Source organism: Bubalus kerabau, chromosome 10, assembly GCF_029407905.1.
Source record: "Bubalus kerabau isolate K-KA32 ecotype Philippines breed swamp buffalo chromosome 10, PCC_UOA_SB_1v2, whole genome shotgun sequence".
Classification (NCBI taxonomy): domain Eukaryota; kingdom Metazoa; phylum Chordata; class Mammalia; order Artiodactyla; family Bovidae; genus Bubalus; species Bubalus kerabau.
Window position 1 is genome coordinate 36,844,171 of NC_073633.1, and position 21,206 is coordinate 36,865,376.

The 21,206-nt window shown below is 37.4% G+C and overlaps 1 long non-coding RNA gene across 7 annotated transcripts in view; it reads right to left on the minus strand.

Moving 5' to 3' along the window:
- Positions 1–21,206, minus strand: part of LOC129621184 (uncharacterized) — a 226,551-nt gene that overhangs the window by 21,606 nt on the left and 183,739 nt on the right. For 3 of the 7 annotated variants that reach the window (XR_008699077.1, XR_008699080.1, XR_008699081.1), the window contains one exon: positions 1,556–1,901. The exons of the other annotated variants lie outside the window; for them this stretch is intronic. This is a non-coding gene — a long non-coding RNA (uncharacterized LOC129621184). Of the gene's footprint in view, positions 1–1,555; positions 1,902–21,206 lie in introns of those variants that run through there. 7 annotated transcript variants of the gene reach the window in all.

Below are 21,206 nucleotides of genomic sequence, written 5' to 3' on the forward strand. Positions count from 1 at the left end.
CTAACTAGTATATTTATCTGAAAAAGAAATCAACAAAGTTTTGATGTTTTAAGGGCAATTTGTTAGAACTTACCAGAACCGTGTTCAAGACAAACTTTAGGCAAATCTGAGAACAAAACAAAAATTGACTTTTGTTTTCTCCCCCTATGGGGCACCCTGAAAGTGAAAGTGTTAGTCGTTCAATTGTGTCTGACTCTGTTTGCACCCCGATGGATTGTAGCCTGCCAGATTCCTCTGTCCATGGAATTCTTCAGGCAAGAATACTGGAGTTGGGAGCCTTTCACCTCTCCAGGGGATCTTCCCTGCCCAGGGATCAAACCCACGTTCCTGCATTGCAGGTAGATTCTTTACCATCTGAACCACCAGGGAAGCCTGTAGGGCCCTCTATCTGTATGATCCCTCATTTAATGAGAACCTCTTATGTCAACCCACAGCACTCTCATGCCACACCTACATCCACCAGTACCTCCTTTCTCCCTCCCTACCTCTTCATTTTTAATACATTAACTTGCATGATATTGTTAATATCAAATACATTTTACCTTAGTGAAGAGTTCTCTCTTTTTAAATTTAGACTCCTGAAAACATAGTACCATATCTCAAGTGAATGACTCTTTTTCATCTCCTTTTTGTCATTCTTTCCTTTTTACTTTCAACCAGGTATGAAGCCAAAAGAGTCTACTAATTTCTGTTGTATACCAAACATTTCCATTATAAGCCCATCTGTATGCAAGAAAACCAGGTCAGTGTTTGCTTCTTAAGTTCAATGTAGAATAGTTTTCAGCTGTTGACCGTGCCTCTGTTTACTCCGATGAAAATACATTTCTAAGAATGTTCTATAGATCAACTGCCAATATCTGCCCTGAAATCCCCAGGATTGTGTCAGCAACTGTCTGACTGTGCCTCAGTGTCGCAATACCTCAAATAAAATGAGAACAATAGGCCCACTTTCATCTTTTCCCAGCATTTTGCCTAATTTTTCTGCCCCTTTAACACATGCTGATTTATATATTTCTTCTTAATAAATGACACCTTTGCCCTCCTAGGAAATGGCTCTTGAAGCCACTGATTAAAATGGAATTAAGACAGAACATGACTGTTACAGCCATTATGGTTCTGCATTCCTGGTATGGTTTTCATATATGATGCTACACTTGAAGACGCCATATAGACTCCATTACTGCAGTAGAAATCAAAAGGAAAACTAGATCATCATTTAACACTATGGCATTCAATTTTCAATTTCACATCTTGGGCTCTCATGGCTGCCTTATTTAGAGTCCTTCTCTTTGCCAACACTTCTTTTGAGCTCTGAGAGATACATCCATCATGATATGCGATTGGATCTGTAACTCGAGGTACTGGAATAATAATCAGAGGTGTATATATAAACTGAAAGCCTCTGTATTTCTCCAAACCATTCCCTGTTGTAGGAATGCTAAAATAATGCTAATGCAAGAAAAGATATTCCAGTGTCATTTTAGATTTCAGGCATTGCACATTTGTACCCATGATTATGTCAGAATATACACATAGGCATCATTTAAGAGAGAATTTATTATAAAAGAAAATATAAAAAACCAAAGCTAGCCTGATCTTGCTTTATTTATTTATTTTTAAATCAGTGCTTGAACTGGAGTTGAATAAATTTGTCCGGCTTAACATGAAATTGTGTTGGTCTGAGCATAAAAAATAAAACTGGTAAGCCTATTCATGTGGAGTGAAAAGAAGAGAACATAAAAAAAACATAAAATATCGCTCTTCTGGCATAAAAAAATGCATTGATGTATTTTTTAAAAAAATAAAATCTACTTTTAAATAATACTAGGTTTTATGTAAAAAATAAAGAATTGAAAGCTTCAGAAGCAAAGAGATCCACATTTAATGCTGGGGATGCCCACCTGGGGAGAAAAAGGGAAAAGTATAAGAACAGTGATATTTGTAGAGGTTTTTTAGGTCTGGGGGTCAGATACATCCAGACATGAATATAAGAGATAAGAATTAATGAATGTTTATCCTTTTCACGTTTTTTATAGCCTTGTGATTTTTACTTACCTCTCTTACACCTAGACTTATGTTCCAAAGAAAAAGTACCAACTTCTTTTAAAGATTCACCTAATCATTTATTTTAAACCAAGTTGAAGTCAATTGATTGCAATTTTCCTTTTTAGATTCAAAGATCAATAGTACTAGGGTAGCATTTGTACATAGCTTGTTCTCTGCTTTTGCAATGCAATATTCAGTGAATTAAATCTTCTATCAAAACTAAACAACACAGGCATAAATTGGTTCTCATCAACAAATTTTCTTTACTTTTTAGGTCTATTTGTTTACTATCATGAGCAGATGCTCTTTGGACCATACTTTCAGAGGTGTGTCATAAAGCTGAATGAGTATGACAGCTCAGAAATGGCTAAGAAATTAGTTACAAAAACTCGCAAATTTCAGGAAAGGACTATTTAGTTATTTAATTCATAGCCTTTCCTCAGAATGTATTTGGTGAAACATTATGGTAAAGATGAGCTACAACTCCAGTTCAATCCAGTTCACTCGCTCAGTCGTGTCCGACTCTTTGCGACACCATGGATTGCAGCACGCCAGGCTTCCCTGTCCATCACCAACTCCCGAAGCTTGCTCAAACTCATGTCCATTGAGTCAGTGATGTCATCCAACCATTTCACCCTCTGTTGTCCCCTTCTCCTCCTGCCTTCAATATTTCCCAGCATCAGGCTCTTTTCCAAGGAGTCAGTTCTTTGCATCAAGTGGCCAAAGTATTGGGGTTTCAGCTTCAACATCAGTCCTTCCAATGAATACTCAGGACTGATTTCCTTTAGGATGGCCTGGTTGGATCTCCTTGCAGTCCAAGAGACTCTCAAGAGTCTTCTCCAACACCACAGTTCAAAAGCATCAGTTCTTGGGCACTCAGCTTTCTCTATAGTCCAGCTCTCACATCCATACATGACTACTGGAAAAACCACAGCCTTGACTAGATGGACTTTTGTTGGCAAAGTAATGTCTCTGCTTTTTAATATGCTATCTAGGTTGGTCTTAGCTTTTCTTCCAAGGAGCAAGCATCTTTTAATTTCATAGCTGCAGTCACCATCTGCAGTGATTTTGGAGACCCCCCAAAATAAATTCTGTCACTGTTTCCATTGTTTCCCCATCTATTTACCATGAAGTGATGGGACCAGATGCCATGATTTTAGTTTTCTGAATGTTGAGTTTTAAGCCAACTATTTCACTCTCTTCCTTGGAGATACAACCTCCAAGACTTGATTTATTTCTAAATTGTCTTCTAAAGCATATATCTGAGATGCAAAGGCTCAGAATTTACAAGCTGGAACTTCATTAAGCAAAACTGAGTTGAAATTTAATGGGAAATCCTCCACTAATTTTCTCCATTTCTGGCCCTCATTAAGCTCAGCTGTAGTTATTTTTAAAAAAGAAAGGGGAAAAAAAGCAACAGGTAATAAGATCAGATTGTAGTTTCCAATATCCAGCCTAGTAGGAATTTTCAGCTTTAGATTATAAATTTCAGGAAATAGAAGTTTATAACACAAATGGTGACAGAACCTTAATTATGGCATTGCAAAGGGCAATACTACAATAGAAGGGAACTGTCTCTGAGATGAGTTGCTTCATCTCTGAGTGAAATCTGGCCTAACCACTCAAGAGGAGGGTGGTGCAATGAATGACTCAAGTCCTCATTGGTAAAAGAATCTGGTATGTATTCTATGAAATTGTCATCTTCCATTCCTGTCTTTCTGACTAAGCCTCGCTTCATTCTGTACCAAGAAGAAAAGAAAGGTCATAAAGAATAAAGCAATGGCATCTTACTTTTGGGACAAAATCTGTTTTCCAACATGTGTATCAAAGAATCAGTGAAGCTGGAAAGGACCATCTGGTCCAGTCCTTCTGTCTCTCTGCAGACAAATTCTAAATATTCTAAGACAGAGTGGGAAGGAAGCCCACAGCTCACTTCTTCAAATGAAGGAGGATAATTCATATCCTTCCTTAAAAGCCCATGCTAGGTACAAAGTCAAGAAGTTTGTCAAGTAAAACACAATTTTTATTTGCAACCAATATGACCTACTCACACTATTGTCTGTAAACACGAAGTTTTATACATACTTCAAACATTTGGAGGAATTTACAAAGCCAACCCTTAGTTTTCTCCATTTGTCAGACAACTCAAAGTCTCCTAGTATTTTTTAGCACAGTGAAGGGTCAAATTCCTAAACTTCTTGTTTTAGTTTTCATTTTTCCCTGAACTCTTCTTGATATTTCCACATTTCTCTTGCTATGTATATTTATCATTATAACCCAAACAGCTAACACAGTGCCTAGTCCACAGCAGGCATTGAGTAATTGTTTTTGAGCAAACAAATGTCAGGGACTGGGACACTATAGATGCCCGAGTATACATTAAACAGCAAACCAATCAAAGAACAATACTTTCATGTTTGTTTGTTTCACATTCCAAACAGCCATCTCATCAACTTCAGTTTCATTCAATTAATCTAACTAAAATACAATTAATTCACTGTCTTTCTTGGTTTAAATGTTACAATGATATATGCATATTATGCATCTATCCAGCAGCAGTTTTATGACACAAAGAAGTCACATTTTTTATCTAAAAAAAAGCAATAATTTCAGAAAGCATATAAATTAGCAGTGGTCATTGTTTTACTCATAGGAAAGCAAAGCTGTACAGATGTAAAACAATGCATTCATAGATGGCTGTGGTATGCATCCCATTCTTACTTCAGTCTAGGTCTTAGAACTGAACATCTGCAGCAGTTTGCTGGGATGTCAACAGCACAGCTAGGATAGTTCTGGCTACTCAGCTCCATGAACCTATTGATACCAAAGAGTCACTTAAGAATCTCCTGCAAGGCAAGATATAGCCCACCATGTTTCAAATTCACACTGGAAAAGAAATAGAGGAAATGGGAAACAGAGGAAATCAGGGGCCCTATACCAAACCAAGACTTGCTCCTGATGGTTGTTTCTCCATTTCCTTCTCCCAAACCAAGAGAAATTCCTGGATTTCTACTGTCTTGAAAAAGAAAAGCGTCTTTCTTAGGCCATAGTGCACTTTCTAACCAAGCACCAGGACTGACCAAGTCTCTCAGGATTTTTCCAGGAAAAACAAAAACCTGTCAGTGATCTCAACAAAGGCAGTTGTCCTCTGTCAAGCATTTGGGGAAACAAGAATATAATAGGATCATCTGTGCTGTGTTACCGATGGGTACCTATGTTTTTTTCAGTCTGAATCTGAGACACTGAATCATTCAATGGAAAGGAAAGGAAAGAAGGAAAAAATACCAAGAGGGTAAATGCTAGTTAGTTGACTGTATGATTATGCACATCAGCATGGCATTTTGCCTAATTTTACAGTTAGGAGCATTTTGGTTAGTTTTAATATGCATGCTTGTCATATAGGACTTTGAAAATGAAAGTGTTAGTCACTCAGTCATGTCCAACTCTTTGTGACCCCATGATCTGTAGCCTGCCAGGCTCCTCTGTCCATGGATTCTCTAGGCGAGAATACTAGAGTGGGTAGCCATTCCCTTCTCCAGGGGATCTGCCCAACCAGGAACCAAATCCAGGTCTCCTGCATTGTGGGCAAATTCTTTACTGACTGAGCCACCAGAGAAGCCCATATAGGACTTTGCTGCTGCTGCTGCTAAGTCACTTCAGTTGTGTCTGACTCTGTGCGACCCCATAGACAGCACCCCACCAGGTTCCGCCATCCCTGGGATTCTCCAGGCAAGAACACTGGAGTGGGTTACCATTTCCTTCTCTAATGCATGAAAGTGAAAAGTGAAAGGGAAGTCGCTCAGTCATGTCTGACTCTTCGCAACCCCATGGACTGCAGCCCACCAGGCTCCTCTGCCCATGAGATTTTCCAGGCAAGAGTACTGCAGTGGGGTGCCATTGCCTTCTCCAATGACTTTACTTATATATAATTTTATGTGATATTTTTTAAAAATTTCCTTTTGTATTCTTTTCTGGAAAAGTGAAAAGGTAGTTTATGTTCAAATACTAGCCAAGTACTGGCACCTGGATAGAAGGAAGGAAGGGAGGGAGGAAGAGGGAAGGGGAAAAAAAGCCTTTTTAAATGTGTAAATTTTTGGATAAGCTCTAGGTAAGTAGTCCTCTGCTTGATTCTTTTACATAGTAACTTATTTCTGACTGGGACAAATTAAAGGTTGTTTAAAATATTCAAATGCAGATAGATTTCTGGAGAAAAAACTAGAGTTTCCATAATTATTATAAGTTAGATCCAGGATAAAATATGCCCAGCTACTACTAAGGTGATCAATATTCAGAGATAGAGATTAGAAACACTCATACATACATACATATCAATCTGTGTTTATGTATGAAACATTTACAGAAGGCTTATATCAAACAAAGCTTGCACCCAAAGTACTGAATTCATCACTGATCATGGAATTTCCAAAATTTGTGCACTTTTTATGTACTTTGTACTTTAAATTTAAGAGGCCATGTGACAGACTTCTTTTGATATGATACTATATTCTGAGATAGAACACAAAATCTTTCCATTTTGATTTAAAGTCTATCAGCATTATGGCTGCAAATAAGAATAGAGGCTTTACAACAAAGAATTTCAATAATTATTATATTTTACCTTTTTGTCACAAATGATAATGATCATTGGAGGACATAGCTACATTCACAAATAGTACTGTATGAGAGCAATGATGTAGTTTAGTAGAAAGCATACATACTACTAAAAAGGCTTACTTCAAATAAAAGTGAAGAGTTGACTGCACTTCTGGACTTGATTCTAGCAACACAAAAATCCGCAGCATCAAACATGAAATGTGAGTTGGCTGTTGATAATATCACGTTCAGAAGCTTGACATTTCATAGATCAGCCACCTGCCATTCGCGCTTCCCCATACCCTGTTCAAACTTGCTCAAAAGAATCTCATATACTTTAATCCTCAGAACCTTGAAAGATGATCAGTGTACCACAGGCGTTAAACCTGTAAACTTTTTTTAACCTCTGCATTAAATACCAGGAATCTTCGTCTGACCCTGGCAAGTGACCTGGGTAAGATTTTGGTGCCCACGTGGGGCACACGCATTTTTGAGCTTCACTGCTAGTGCTTTGCTTGCTGTTGGTAAATGCCAAATGCATCTGGGGAAAGAGTTTTGAAAACAACTCGACAGCATGAAAAGTTCCAACAATAAAACAGAACTCTTTACATTGCAAAGCCAAACAAATAACTCGGGCAAGTGTAATTGAATAAATCCTGAGCTTCAGTGCAGATGGCTGTTTTTACTGTCTATGCCTGTATCTGCTGAAGGTTCTTCAGTTCCAGTGTGTGTATGTGTCTGTGTGTGCGTGTGTGTACAGGGCTTTTTTTATATGAGATTTGGCATATTGCATGTGGCAGGCTGTTGAAAAATGAATAAAGACAGGAGGAAAAAGGCAATGTGTGTCCCATTGGTAATGAAGGCAAGCCAGGTTGCTGACTGCCCATGTGCCAGTTCTCCAGGATTGCCCACGGGCTCCCAAGATCATTTCCTTGCCCCCAGATTTTCATGTTGAATTATCACTCACGATCTCTAAGTGAACATGCCTCTTATTTTATTTAAGACACATTGGGCTCTTGTGTTTGACTTCCTGCTAGGCGATACAATATTTAGTGTATGCTCCTTACACAAATGGGAAGAAGTGAAAAATGACCATATACGCATAATTCCAAATTTATTTTTTTCTATCTTTGCAGAGATATCTTTGCCCTAAGCTTTCAAAAGGCAGACATCAAGTGTAAAGCATTTGTTCTGTGCTGAATTTGCTGAAGAAACTCTGACCACAGATGTCTACAAGGATTCATCAGGAGCTTTAGGCTATGGCCTCATGGCTTTGGCCTGAGGCAAGGCTAGGGGCAAAGAACTTTTCATGTGGGGGGTAAAGAATAAAGTAGAAACTCATCATGCCTGGATTCTTACATTTGCTCTAACTGGTACCCAGAAGCCTCTCTCTAAAACATGGCTTGTCTGTTCCTGTGCTGCTGTTAAAACAGAAATGAGCAGCATCATAGCTTGTTTGTGACCTACTTAGGAGGAATTCATATTTGTCTACAATGGCCAAAAGGAAGAAAGGTTGAAAAGAACAAAAATTATTTCTCTAAGTATGATAGCCAAAAGGAATTTAGATTGAGATGAACAAAAATACATAAGTTTTCCTTATTATGTGGATGTCACACTTAGTTCAAATGATTACCTCTATTGTTATGTGGTCATCAAATTTTTTTTTTTACTTTAAATGTTTGGTCATGAGATAATGCTTTATGTGATATAGTAATATTTTTAAATAAAAGATCTGCACATTTAGATAATAAAGTCTTGTCTCTTTTTTATTTCTTTAGCCCCATCAAGAACTGTAAAAAGAAACTGCTAGGTTGCTTATTTGTTAAGTGATTCTTAACTCATCTCTGATCCAAAGAATGCTCTTGTCAGAATACAGGCCTGTAAATAATTAATGGTGTTTTTAACTTTTGATTTCCAGCCACAAGATTTTTTAGGCTCAAATTATGACTCTAACCACCTGCATAACAGAGGGATAGAGCATTTGACAAAGTTCCAGAAAACTCTGTGTGTAACAGAAGTGGTGATAGTAGTCTGTTTCCTGGGTTGTTTTCTAGGTTCCTGTCCCTCTCTGACTTCCCTAGTCCCATTCTCCAAGAAAAGAGTGGCTTTAATAAAAATGGTGTGAGAGGATGAAAGCATGTAGTGTAATAACCTCTCAAGTATGATCTTTTCAGTAGAATTATGTGCTCCATTTCAAAGCCCACTTCTTTGGAAGAAAAGGCATATTCCTAGAAAGCAATAACTGAGAAATAGTCTATTATTCCTGCAGATAGTGTCACAGGTAGGCTAGGAAACCAGCTCTCAGCAAACCTGAAACCAAATGTCAAAACACATGTGGTATCCCATAAAACTTTATCATTGAAAATATATTTTCTAGAAACTTCTGGTTTTCTATGCAACTATATCAAGTGATACTAGATTCAATATAAATTAACTGTAGACTTTCAACAGTCCAGTCTTTAAAACAATACCTCCAACAGACAGGGAGAAATATATAACCTAAAAGAGTGAATACAGGCACAATAATGGCCTATTAACTATACTTCCATACCTGAATGGTTCTTCTGCCTCAATGCTGCTAATTTGGTGGAATTTATATAGTTAATCTTTAGGAATTTAAGTCCCTTCCAGATCTAAATACAACAGTTTTAATCCACTTTCGACTTGACCTCATATTGAGCTCAAATACAGTTAAGCCACTTTGCCATTACCAATTTCATAGGTTAAAAATAGTACACAGGGCAGGTCAATCTTGGAATGGAAGGGTCATTTACATGCTTCACTAAAATGGTTATTGAATATTCTTATAAGAGGTTGCTTTTCCCATAATTCCAACTCTGATATATCATTGTAAAATGGTTGAAACTGAAGGGAAAAATTTATTTAGAATCTTCCAACCATTCCCTGTAATTTGTCCCAAAATTTAATTATAAAAATTTCCAAGCGTATAGGAAAGTTGAAAGAATTGTAACCACCCATATAGCTAACACTAATATTCTACAATTAATATTTTTCTATTTTGACATATTACATATCTATCCATCAAACTAGCCTTCTATTTATCTATCAATTCATGTTTTGTTGTAATTCAAAGTTAGTTGCAGATATCAGTACATGTCACCTCTAAACATTTCAGCATGTAGGTCATTAACCAGAGTTTAATATCTGATTGACTGTTTTATTTTAGGTAAAATGTATGTATCATGAATTGCATAAATCTGAAGTGTGCCATTCTTTGAGTTTTGAAATTTCTTATACTTGGATAACCAAAATCCCTATCAAAATAAAGAAAATGTAAATCTAGAAAATTTCTCTCATGTCCCTTCTCAGTCAATCTCCACTGCAAACAGCTCCAGAGGCAGTCACTACCATGATTATTTTCACCATGTATTTGTTTTGCCTGTTCTAAAAATTCATATAAGCAAATTATATGATATGAACTGTTTGTATAAAGCTTCCTTTTACACAGCATAATGTTAAGAAGAATTTATCCATGTTGTTGCCTGAATCAGTTGTTCATTCTTTTTATTGCTGAAATCTTTCCCTTGTATGAATATACAATGGTTCAGCTTTCCATCCTCTTGTCTAGTTTTGTACGACTCTGAATCGAGCTATAGTGAGCATTTCTGTACAAGAATTTTGTTGATCTAGGCTTTCATTTATCTAGGGAGAATATCTAGGAATGGAATTTCAGGGTCACAGGGTAGGCATATGTTTAGTTTTATATTAAGTTACTAGAGATTTTTCCAGAGTAGTTATACCACTTTATACTCCACCAAATGTATGAGAGCACTAGTTTCTCCTCTTTATTTTCAGACAATCTGGTGGGGAGATAATGGGATCTCACCGTGGTTTTATTTGTACTTTCCTGATGACAAATAATATGAGTACTTTTTCATGTATTTATCAGGTATATACCTTCCTTTAGGGAGCATCTATTCAAGTATTTTGCCTGTTTTTAACTGGGTTGGTTGCATTTTTATTCTTGAGGGGTTTCTATATACATTCCTGATAGGAGCTAGTCATAATTTTTGCACATACTTTCTCCCATTCTTTGACTTGCCTGTTTGTTTTCCTAATGATGATTTTTGATGAACAGAAGTTTTAATTTTGATGAAGTCTAATATTTTTTAAAAAGATCATTGTTTTTTGTGCTTGAAGAGATTCGCTATCAGCAAGACAAAATGTTTTCATTTAATGTTTTCTTTTGGAAGTTCATGATTTTAACTTTTATGTGTAAGTCTACAATTCCCCTCAAATAATTTACTATTATGTGTGGTGAGAGATAAAGATAGAGTTTGGTCTCTCACTGTGTCTTTTTGTCTCTGTGTCATTCTCTGTCAATATGTAGATGAAAGAATAGACAGATGAAAGATACACACATGCATGAAGTGAAAGTGTTAGTTGCTTGGTCGTGTCCGACTCTTTGTGACCCCCATGGACTTTAGGCACACCAGGCTCCCCTGTCCATGGCATTCTCCAGACAAGAAACTGGAGGGGGTTTTCATTCCCTTCTCCAAGAGAGATACATAAATACACACATACATACACAGACAGATAATCCTGAAACAACTATATATCATTGTTCAGAGTCATTTGCTGAAAATAATATGGTTTTCCTACATATAGTCTTACCCCTTTGTTAAAAATCAGATGACCATTAACCATATATATGTGAGGATTTGTTCTTTTTTTCTGTATTTTTCTATTTTGTCCCATTGATCCACATGTGTACCTTTTCACTGGTACCACACTGTCTTGATTAATATCACTTTATAAAGAGTCTTAAAATAAAAATAAATATTCCAACTTTGTTGTTTTTAAAAATGTTTTGCAAATTCAATCTAAACTGTCCTTTAAATTGAGTTTCCGTACACTTTAGAAGAGATAGAGATTGCAGGGTTTTCTGTCTTGGCTACCGTTTGCTGGACTGCAGTTTGACAGTGATGCTGTTCTCTTCTCAAAGCCATAGCTCCTTTTTCTTATAGCTACAGATACATTCACCCTGGATTATGTCCTCCAGCTCTTACTCCTTCAGGCCAATGAGTGGTAACAATTCATTGCTGTTGATTTTTGCCTTCTCTTGTTGATTATTCTTAATTCTGTTCATACTTCTGTAAATTGTCCTGTCACTAAATGTTCAATACAGATCTTCTTTAACCACTGTGTTTAAGTATGCCAAATCTTTACAAGGCTAGCTCCTTTATCTTTTTATTTATTTTTTCATTAAAAAAAATTGTCTTTACTGGAGTATAGTTGAAAAAACTACTGGAGGAGGGAATGGCAAACCACCCCAGTATAATTGCCATGAGAACTTCACGAACTGCATAAAAAGAAAAAAGATATGACGCCAAAAGTTGAGTCTCCCAGGTTGGAAGGGGTCTAATGGAAAAGAGTGGAGGACAATTGCTAATAGCTCCAGAAAGAATAAAGCAGCTGGGCCAAAGCAGAAACGACTTTCAGTTGTGGATGTGTCTGGTGATGAAAGTAAAATTTGATGCTGCAAAGAACAGTATTGCATAGGAACCTGGAATGTTAGATCCATGAATCAAGGTAAATTGGACATAGTCAAGCAGGAGATGGTAAGAATAAACATCAACATCTTAAGAATCAGTGAACTAAACAAAAATGGGTAAATTTAATTCAGATGACCATTATATCTACTATTGTGGGCAAGAATCTAGTAGAAGAAATGGAATAGCCCTCATAATCAATGAAAGAGTCCAAAATGCAGTACTTGGGTGCATCCACAAAATGAAAGAATGATCTTGGTTAGTTTCCAAGGCAAGCCATTCAACATTACAGTAATTGAAGTCTATGCCCCTACTATTGATGCTGAAGAAGCTGACATTGATCTACATTCTATGAAGATCTAGAAGACTTCTGAAAACTAAACATCAAAAAAAAGTTATATTCATCATTAGGGATTGGAATGTAAAAGTAGGACGCTAAGAGATACCTGCAGTAACAGCCAAGTTTAGTCTTGGAGTACAAAATGAAGCAGGGCAAAGGCTAACTGAATTCTGCCTAGAGAATGCACTAGTCATAGCAAACATGCTTTTTCCACAACACAAGAGATGACCTTATACATGGATATCACCAAATAATCAGTACTGAAATCAAATCATTTACATTCTTTGTAGCCAAAGATAGAGAAGCTGTATATAGTCAGCAAAAACAAGACCTGGAGCTGACTGTGGCTCAGATCATCAGCTTCTCATTGCAAAATTCAGGCTTAAATTAAATAAAGTGGGGAAAACCACTAGGCCAGCCACATACACTTAAATCAAATCCCCTCTGAATATGCAGGGGAGGTTATGAATAAATTCAAGGGATTAGATTTCTTCAAGAAAATCAGAGATACAAAGGGAACATTTCATTCTAAGATGGGCACAAAAATGGACAGAAATGGTATGGACCTGACAGAAGCTGAAGAAGAGGTTGCAAGAATACACAAAAAGCTAAACAAAAAAGATCTTCATGACCCAGATAAGCATGATGGTGTGATCATTCACCTAGAGCCAGACTCACCTAGACCAGAAATCCTGGAATGTGAAGTCAAGTGGGCCTTAGAAAGCATCACTACAAACAAAGCTAGTGGAGGTGACGGAATTCCAGTTCAGCTATTTCAAATCCTAAAAGATGATGCTGTGAAAGTGCTGCACTCAATATGCCAGCAAATTTGGAAAACTCAGCAGGGGCCACAGGACTGGCAAAGGTCAGTTTTCATTCCAATCCCAAAGAAAGGCAATGCCAAATAGTGTTCAAACTACCACACAATTGCACTTATCTCACACACTAGCAAAGTAATGCTCAAAATTCTCCAAGCGAGACTTCAACTGTATGTGAACTGAAAAATTCCAGATCTTCAAGCTGGGTTTAGAAAAGGCAAAGGAACCAGAGATCAAAGTGCCAATATCCGCTGGATCATCAAAAAAGCAAGAGAGTTCCAGGAAAACATCTACTTCTGCTTTATTGACTACGCCAAAGACTTTGTGTGGATCACAACAAACAGTGGGAAATTCTTCAAGAGATGAGAATACCAGACCACCTGACCTGCCTCCTGAGAAATCTGCATGCAGGCCAAGAACCAACAGTTAGAACCAGACATGGAACATACTATTTCCAAATTGGGAAAGGAGTACATCAAGGCTGTATATTGTTATACTGCTTATTTAATTTATATGCAGAGTACCTCATGTGACATGCTGGGCTGGATGAAACACAAGCTGGAATTAAGAATGCAGGGAGAAATAGCAATAACCTCAGATATGCAGAGGACACCACCCTTATGGCTGAAAGCGAAGAAGAACTATGGAGCGTCTTGATGAAAGTGAAAGAAGAGAGTGAAAAAGTTGGCATAAAGCTCAACATTCAGAAAACTAAGATCATGGCATCTGGTCCCATCACTCCATGGCAAATAGATGGGGAAACAGTAGAAACAGCGACAGACTTTATTTTCTTGGGCTCCAAAATCACTGCAGATAGTGACTGCAGCCATGAAATTAAAAGATGCTTGCTCCTTAGAAGAAAAGTTATGACCAACCTAGACAGCATATTCAAAAGCAGAGACATTATTTTGCCAACAAAGGTCCATCTAGTCAAAGCTATGGTTTTTCCAGTGGTCATGTATGGATATGAGAGTTGGTCTATAAAGAAAGCTTATCGCCAAAGAATTGATGCTTTTGAACTGTGGTTTTGGAGAAGACTCTTGAGAGTCCCTTGGACTGCAAGGAGATCCAACCAGTCCATCCTGAAGGAGATCAATCCTGAATATTCATTGGAAGGACTGATGCTGAAGCTGAAACTACAATACTTTGGCCACCTGTTGCAAAGAATGGACTCATTTTAAAAGACCCTGATGCTGGGAAATATTGAAGTCAGGAGGCGAAGGGGATGACAGAGGATGAGATGGTTGTATGGCATCACCAACTGAATGAGGATGAGTTTGAGCAAGCTTCAGGAGTTGGTGATGGACAGGGAAACCTGGCATGCATGGGGTCACAAAGAGTCAGACATGACTGAACATCTGAACTAAACTGAAATGGTATGCCTGAAGAACTATGTCCATAATATTGTACAGGAAGCCATGAACGAAACCATCTCAAAGGATTAAAAAAAGCAAGAAGGCAAGTGGTTGTCTGAGGAGGCTTTCCAAATAGTCGAAGAGAGAAGAGAAGTGAAAATCAAGGGAGAAAGGGAAAAGTACGGGGTCGCAAAGAGTCGGACACGACTGAGCAACTGAACTGAACTGAACTGACACCCTACTAAAGGTTGAGTTCCAACGAATTGCAAGGAGAGACAAAAAGACCTTCTTCAATGAACAATATATAAAACCAGAGGAAAACAACAGAAGGGAAAGACTAGAAATATCTTCAGGAAAATTGGAAGTAAGGGATCATAATGCTCAAAGATGGGCACAATAAAAGACAGAAATGGTAGAGACCTAGTAGAAGCAGAAATGATCAAGAAGAGATGGAAAGAATACACAAAGAATGGTACAGAAAAGATCTTAATGAACCAAATAATCATGGTGGTGTGGTCAGTTACTCAGAGCCAGACATTCTGGAGTGTGAAGTCAAGTGGGTCTTAGGAAGCAGTGCTGTTAATAAAGTTAGTGGATGTGATGGAATTCCAGTATAGATATTCAAAACCCTAAAAGATGATGATATCACAGTGTTGCACTCAATATGTCAGCAAATCTGGAAGACTCAGCAGTGGCCATATGACTGGAAAAGGCCCTCATTCCAATTCCCAAGGAGGGCAGTACTAAAGAACATTCAAACTGTCCGAGAGTTGCTCTCATCTCCCATGCTTAAAATTTTGAATGCTAGACTTCAGCATTACACAAACCAAGAACTTCCAGACCTTCAAGCTATGTTTAGAAAAGGCAGAGGAACCAGAGATCAAATTGCCAACATCCACTGGATCACAGAGAAAGCAAGGGAATTTCAGAAAAAACATTTACCTCTGTTTCATCAACTACACTAAGGTCTTTAACTGTGTGGATCATAACAAACTGTGGAAAGCTCTTAAGGAGATGGAAATACCAGACCATCTTACCTGTCTCCTGAGAAACCTGTTTGTGGGTCAAGAAGCAACAGTTAAAACCCTGTATGGAACAAATGATTGATTTGGTTCAAGACTGAGAAAGGAGCACAACAGGGCTGTCTGTCGTCACCCTTTTTATTTAATTTATATGCTTAGCACATTGTGAGTAATGCTGGGCAGGATGAGTTATAAGCTGGAATCAAGATAGGCAGGAGACATATTAACAACCTCAGATATGCAGATGATACCACTCTAATGGCAGAAAGTGAAGGCAAACTAAAGAACCTCTTGATGAGAGTGAAGGAGGAGATTGAAAAGGCTGTCTTAAAACTAATATATTAAAAAAAACTAAGATCATAGCACTTGGCCCCATTACTTTATGGCAAAAAGAATGGGAAAAGTTGCAAGCATGACAGATTTCTTCTTCTTGGGCTCTAAAATCACTGCGGATGGTGGGAACAGCCATAAAACCAGAAGACAACAGCTTCTTGGCAGAAAAGCTATGATAAACAGTTGAAAAGCAGAGACATCACTCTGCCGACAAAGGTCTGTATAGTCAAAACTATGGTCTTCCCAGTGGTGATGTACAGTTGTAAGAGCTGGACCGTAAAGAAGGCAGAGCACTGAAAATGATGCCTTTGAACTGTGGTGCTGGAGAAGACACTTGAGAGTCCATTGACAGCAACAAGATCAAACCAGTCAATCTTAAAGGAAATCAACCCTGAGTATTCATTGGAAGGACTGATGCTGAAGCTGAACTCCAGTATTTTGGTCTCCTGATATGAACAGTCAACTCATTGGAAAAGTTCCTGATCCTGGGAAAGACTGAGGGCAGAAGGAGAAGAGGGCATCAGAGGATGAGATAACTGAATGGCATCACTGATACAATGGAGATGAACTTGGAAAAACTCCAGGAGACAGTAAGAGACAGGAAGGCCTGGCATACTGCAGCCCATGGGGTCACAAAAGAGTCAGATATGACTGGGTGACTGAACAACCAATAGTTGATTTATAATCTTGTGTTAGTTTCAGGTATACAACAAAGTGAATCAGTTATAGATATACATATATCCAGACTTTTTTTTTTTTAGAATTATTCCCCATAGAGGCCTTCACAAAGTATTGAGTAATCTTCCCTGTGCCATACAGCAAGTTCTCCTTAGTTATCTATTTTATAGATAATAGTGTGTGTGTGTGTGTGTGTGTGTATATATATATATACACACACACACACACATATATATATATATATGTCAGTCCAAATCTCCTAATTTTTCCCTTCACCTGTCCTTATCCCCTGGTAACCATAAGCTTGTTTCTACAACCATGACTCTTTGGTTTTGTAAATTCATTCACTGAATCCTTTTTTTAAGATTCCACATATAAGTGATTTCATATGACATTTGTCTAGGTATGACTTACTACACTCAGTATAACAATCTCTAGGTCTACCCATGTTGCTGCAAATGGATTAGTTTGTTCTATTTAATGGCTGAGTAATATTCCATTGTATATATGTATTGCATCTTCTTTATCCACTTCTCTGTTGATGGACATTTAACACCAATTTAAATATCACTTCTTTAGCAGTGACCAACCTCTCCATTAAGGTAGATCCAACACCTCTCATGCTTATCTACATTCTTACACTTCTCCATCACAGAATTTTGTTCAATTTCTTCATAACTTATCAGAATTCCTTACTGCTTACCTGTTTACTTTGTATTGCCAGTATAATAATCTAGATAGTAAATTCTAAAAGGGCATGAATTATATCTATTTCATTCATTGCTACATAACCAGTAAACATCAAAGTGCTTAGCAAATATAAGCCAAAGAAATATTTATTGATTTGGCAGCACCTTAAGAAAGAATTTTGAAAGATTTTGTGCTGATAGGTTCCACTGTATTTCTGTAGTAGTAATTAAACCCATCACTATTAACAATATAGAAGGTGAAAAAGTACACAGCAATTATCTTACTTCAAGGGACAATAGGTTAGTGGGGAAGATGGAATGCATAAAGAAGGATACAAAATCCTTTCAAGAATTTTCATATAACAAATAATTCAGCTCTGTAAAATAAAATTCAAAAAGTATTCATACCACTAAAAAAACAGGCAAATAAATACTTTTAAAAATGTTAGGTTTTTAAAAATGTATAAATACTAGCAAATGATTTTTTCCTACTTTGAGATCTATTTTTCTGTATTTAAGAGGAGTAATTCTTTCCTAAGTGATTTTGAGTGTTTAGAAAAATGCTTAGAATTCCTCAGGGAATTTAGGAGAGACTAGGGTGCCTTTTGAAGCCACCATTACGCCCTCAAAAAGAAATTGAGACTACTTCTCATCTCAGACCTTTGAAGAAAAGTTGCACTCTGTAAGACATTCTCTCTGGACTTTGATCACCTCCTAGTAGGTCTTTTTATTTCCTTTTCAAATTTTGTTAATTATGAATTCTACTACTTAATCTTCTTAAAATACAATATTCTTCATGTGTTCCTATGAAAGTATCTGAAACTGTTTTTACTGCCTCTTGGATCAAATCTGACTCCAAATTATTTAGAAGATATTTAAAGTCTTCAACCAAGTGGTAAAACCAGCTTCTCCACTTCCCCATCACATCCAAGGTCAAACAAACCAGTGTCATGCACGATACACACTGAACACTTTCTGCCAGTGTCCTGTTCGTGCAGTATCCCATCACACCTTGCCCTATCCATCCCTGCCGAATGATGCGTTCTTTCTTTTTCTGCTAAGTGATTCTTGGAATTTCTTCCAGATCATAGCTCTCATAATTCATAAAGAATATTTTGATTATCCCAATCAATTTACAATGATCTTTTAATTAGTTCAATTTCCCATAATAGTCAATAATTATCAATAGATATGTACTGAGTGTCTATCACATTAAGGAGACCTAACATAGACCCTGCATATACAAAGAGGCAGAAGATCCAGTGCTCAAACTTAGAGAGCTTTATTTATGCTCATCTAGAAAGAGAAACAACAATGCAAAGTGACAAAAAGTGTTCTCAGAGGTAACTACCCAACTATGCAGTTACTTAAATCTTAGAATTGGTTTCAAGAACTTTTATATAATCTTTCTTCCCAATAGATGAATTCTCAAATGTTAGAAATCACATATTTTTGTTTTACGGTAAAAGAAAATGTATTGAATTAAATAATAGCTTGGAGAAGGCAACGGCACCCCACTCCAGTACTCTTGCCTGGAAAATCCCATGGACGGAGGAGCCTGGAGGGCTGCAGTCCATGGGGTCGCTAGGAGTTGGACACAACTGAGCGACTTCACTTTAAATTTTCCCTTTCATGCATTGGAGAAGAAAATGGCAACCCACTCCAGTGTTCTTCCCTGGAGAATCCCAGGGACAGGGGAGCCTGGTGGGCTGCCGTCTATAGGGTCGCACAGAGTCGGACACAACTGAAGTGACTTAGCAGCAGCAGCAAATAATAGTTAATGCTATATGCTTACTATGTGAAACATGCTTTACTAAACACTCTACATGTATTAACTCATTTAAACTATCAGAAAGGATGCTGCTATCATTTGATAGATCAGAAAATAGAGATATAGTAAGATGTAAAAATTTGCCCTGGGTATAAAACAGCTAACTAGTGGCAACATTGCATTTTAGACCTAGATTTTTCCACCTCTAGAGGTGATAGTTTTTGCATGGCGCTTTACTATGTAGATTCCATGTCTATGTCACGTATGCCAAGGAAACATACTGCTAAAATAAAGAAGGCTATTCTCTGTAAGCAGGAAATCTGCCTGGGGACGATGGAGAGACTATTTTACCTAAGGGAGAAACAGAGCTGAACTTGAAGTTCAGAAGTTCTCCCATCCCAGTCAAGCATTCTATGCCTGGTAATCATGCATAGCACAACCCCACCTTCCTTGCCAATTCTTTGTCTGGAACTCTGCATGGAGTCTTGATGTGTCACACCCACTTGCATAGAATCTCTGCTGAAGGAGAAGCCTCGTAGGGAAATCCAACCCCATTAACTATGCTAATCAACAAATCAACTCTGAGTTTGTTTGAAACAGCAATGTGTCCAGCTAAAAACTAATTAAAAAGTTTCCCAGGTTTCCTGGAAACAATGAACAGCTGTTTCCAGAAGTATAGGTTCAACCACAGAGATTTAAGCAGAAGTATATTGGAGATATAGGTACACATGTGACTCCTAGAAAAAGCTATTGCCTTCCTTTTAAAAATAGACTGATTCAAATAGCACAGGAATTTTTGGCCTTTGTCCATCTTCTTCTTGCCTGGAATGCAGACATGATTCACATTGGTACAGCAGCCATCCTGCAACCATGAAGTCAAATATCACACTCAGATCCACAAAATGGGGGGTGGGGGGGGAGAAGCTTGTTTCTGAGTTCCCTCGGATCCCTATTAGATGAGAAAAATTAATCCCTTATTGGGTTAAGCCACTGTGTTCAGGTTTCTATTTACCTGAAGCTTAATGCAATCCTAAACAATAAAACTTACTGAGTTTGATTCATCGGAACACATTTACTCCACTTTTGACAAAAAAAATAGTAATAATAATTTTAAAGGTACTGATTTAAACAAAAAACGAAAAACCTCTACTGTACTCAATCACTATGTGTAAATTTTTTCTAAAAAAAAAACTCTAAAAGCTTCTATTAGATAATTTTTTTCCAAAAGGAACAAATATTTTGTTACCATTACTATCAAAGTAAAATGGGACAATTGAATGGAGCTTTCTACCATATCTGGGCCAGTATTTTTGAAGTTCAATACACTTTTATGTTAGGACAGAAAGTTCACATCAGTAATAGGGTGATTCATCTTTTCTTAATCAATGAACAATTAATCTTCATTAGTATATTCAGGTCAGTTTAAATGTGCAATGAGATGCTGGATCTTAGGAAGGAAGCCTCAAACACAATGGAAGTCATTAAAATTACATTACATCTGGCATTCTTGATGAGGCAAAGCTGCACCGGTTCCACAGTAACCATAACCACTGAGGCTCATGGCTAAGTCATTTGGGGAATATGGACAAATGTATTCATTTAAGTGTCATCACTTGTCCTCAAGGCCAAAGTAAAACAGCCTGCAACTCTGAAGGTCTGAAGATTGTTCTCTTAGTGACTCTTAAATGTGCCACATTTTTGCTTCACTCACCTTTGTTCATACATTAGGGCCAACTTGGCTCTGAACTCTGAAGTACAATCTTCAAATATTCCAGCCTGTATAGGTATTCCTATTAATCTAGTTATTTTTTGCCTCTCACCTGGGAACCTTATTTTATCTTCAGTAGCATTTGTTTCACAGCCCTTATGAATTGAATGCTTAGTGTTTTGAATTGAATGTTTCCTAGGAAACAGTCTATCATTTCAAACATAAAGTTGACTGTCTTATTTCCACTTTACAGATATGAAAACTAAAGTTCCGGTTAAATAGCTAGCCCACAGTCATACGGAGGCAAACTAAGCCTGTCTGCCTGCAGATTGACTCCACT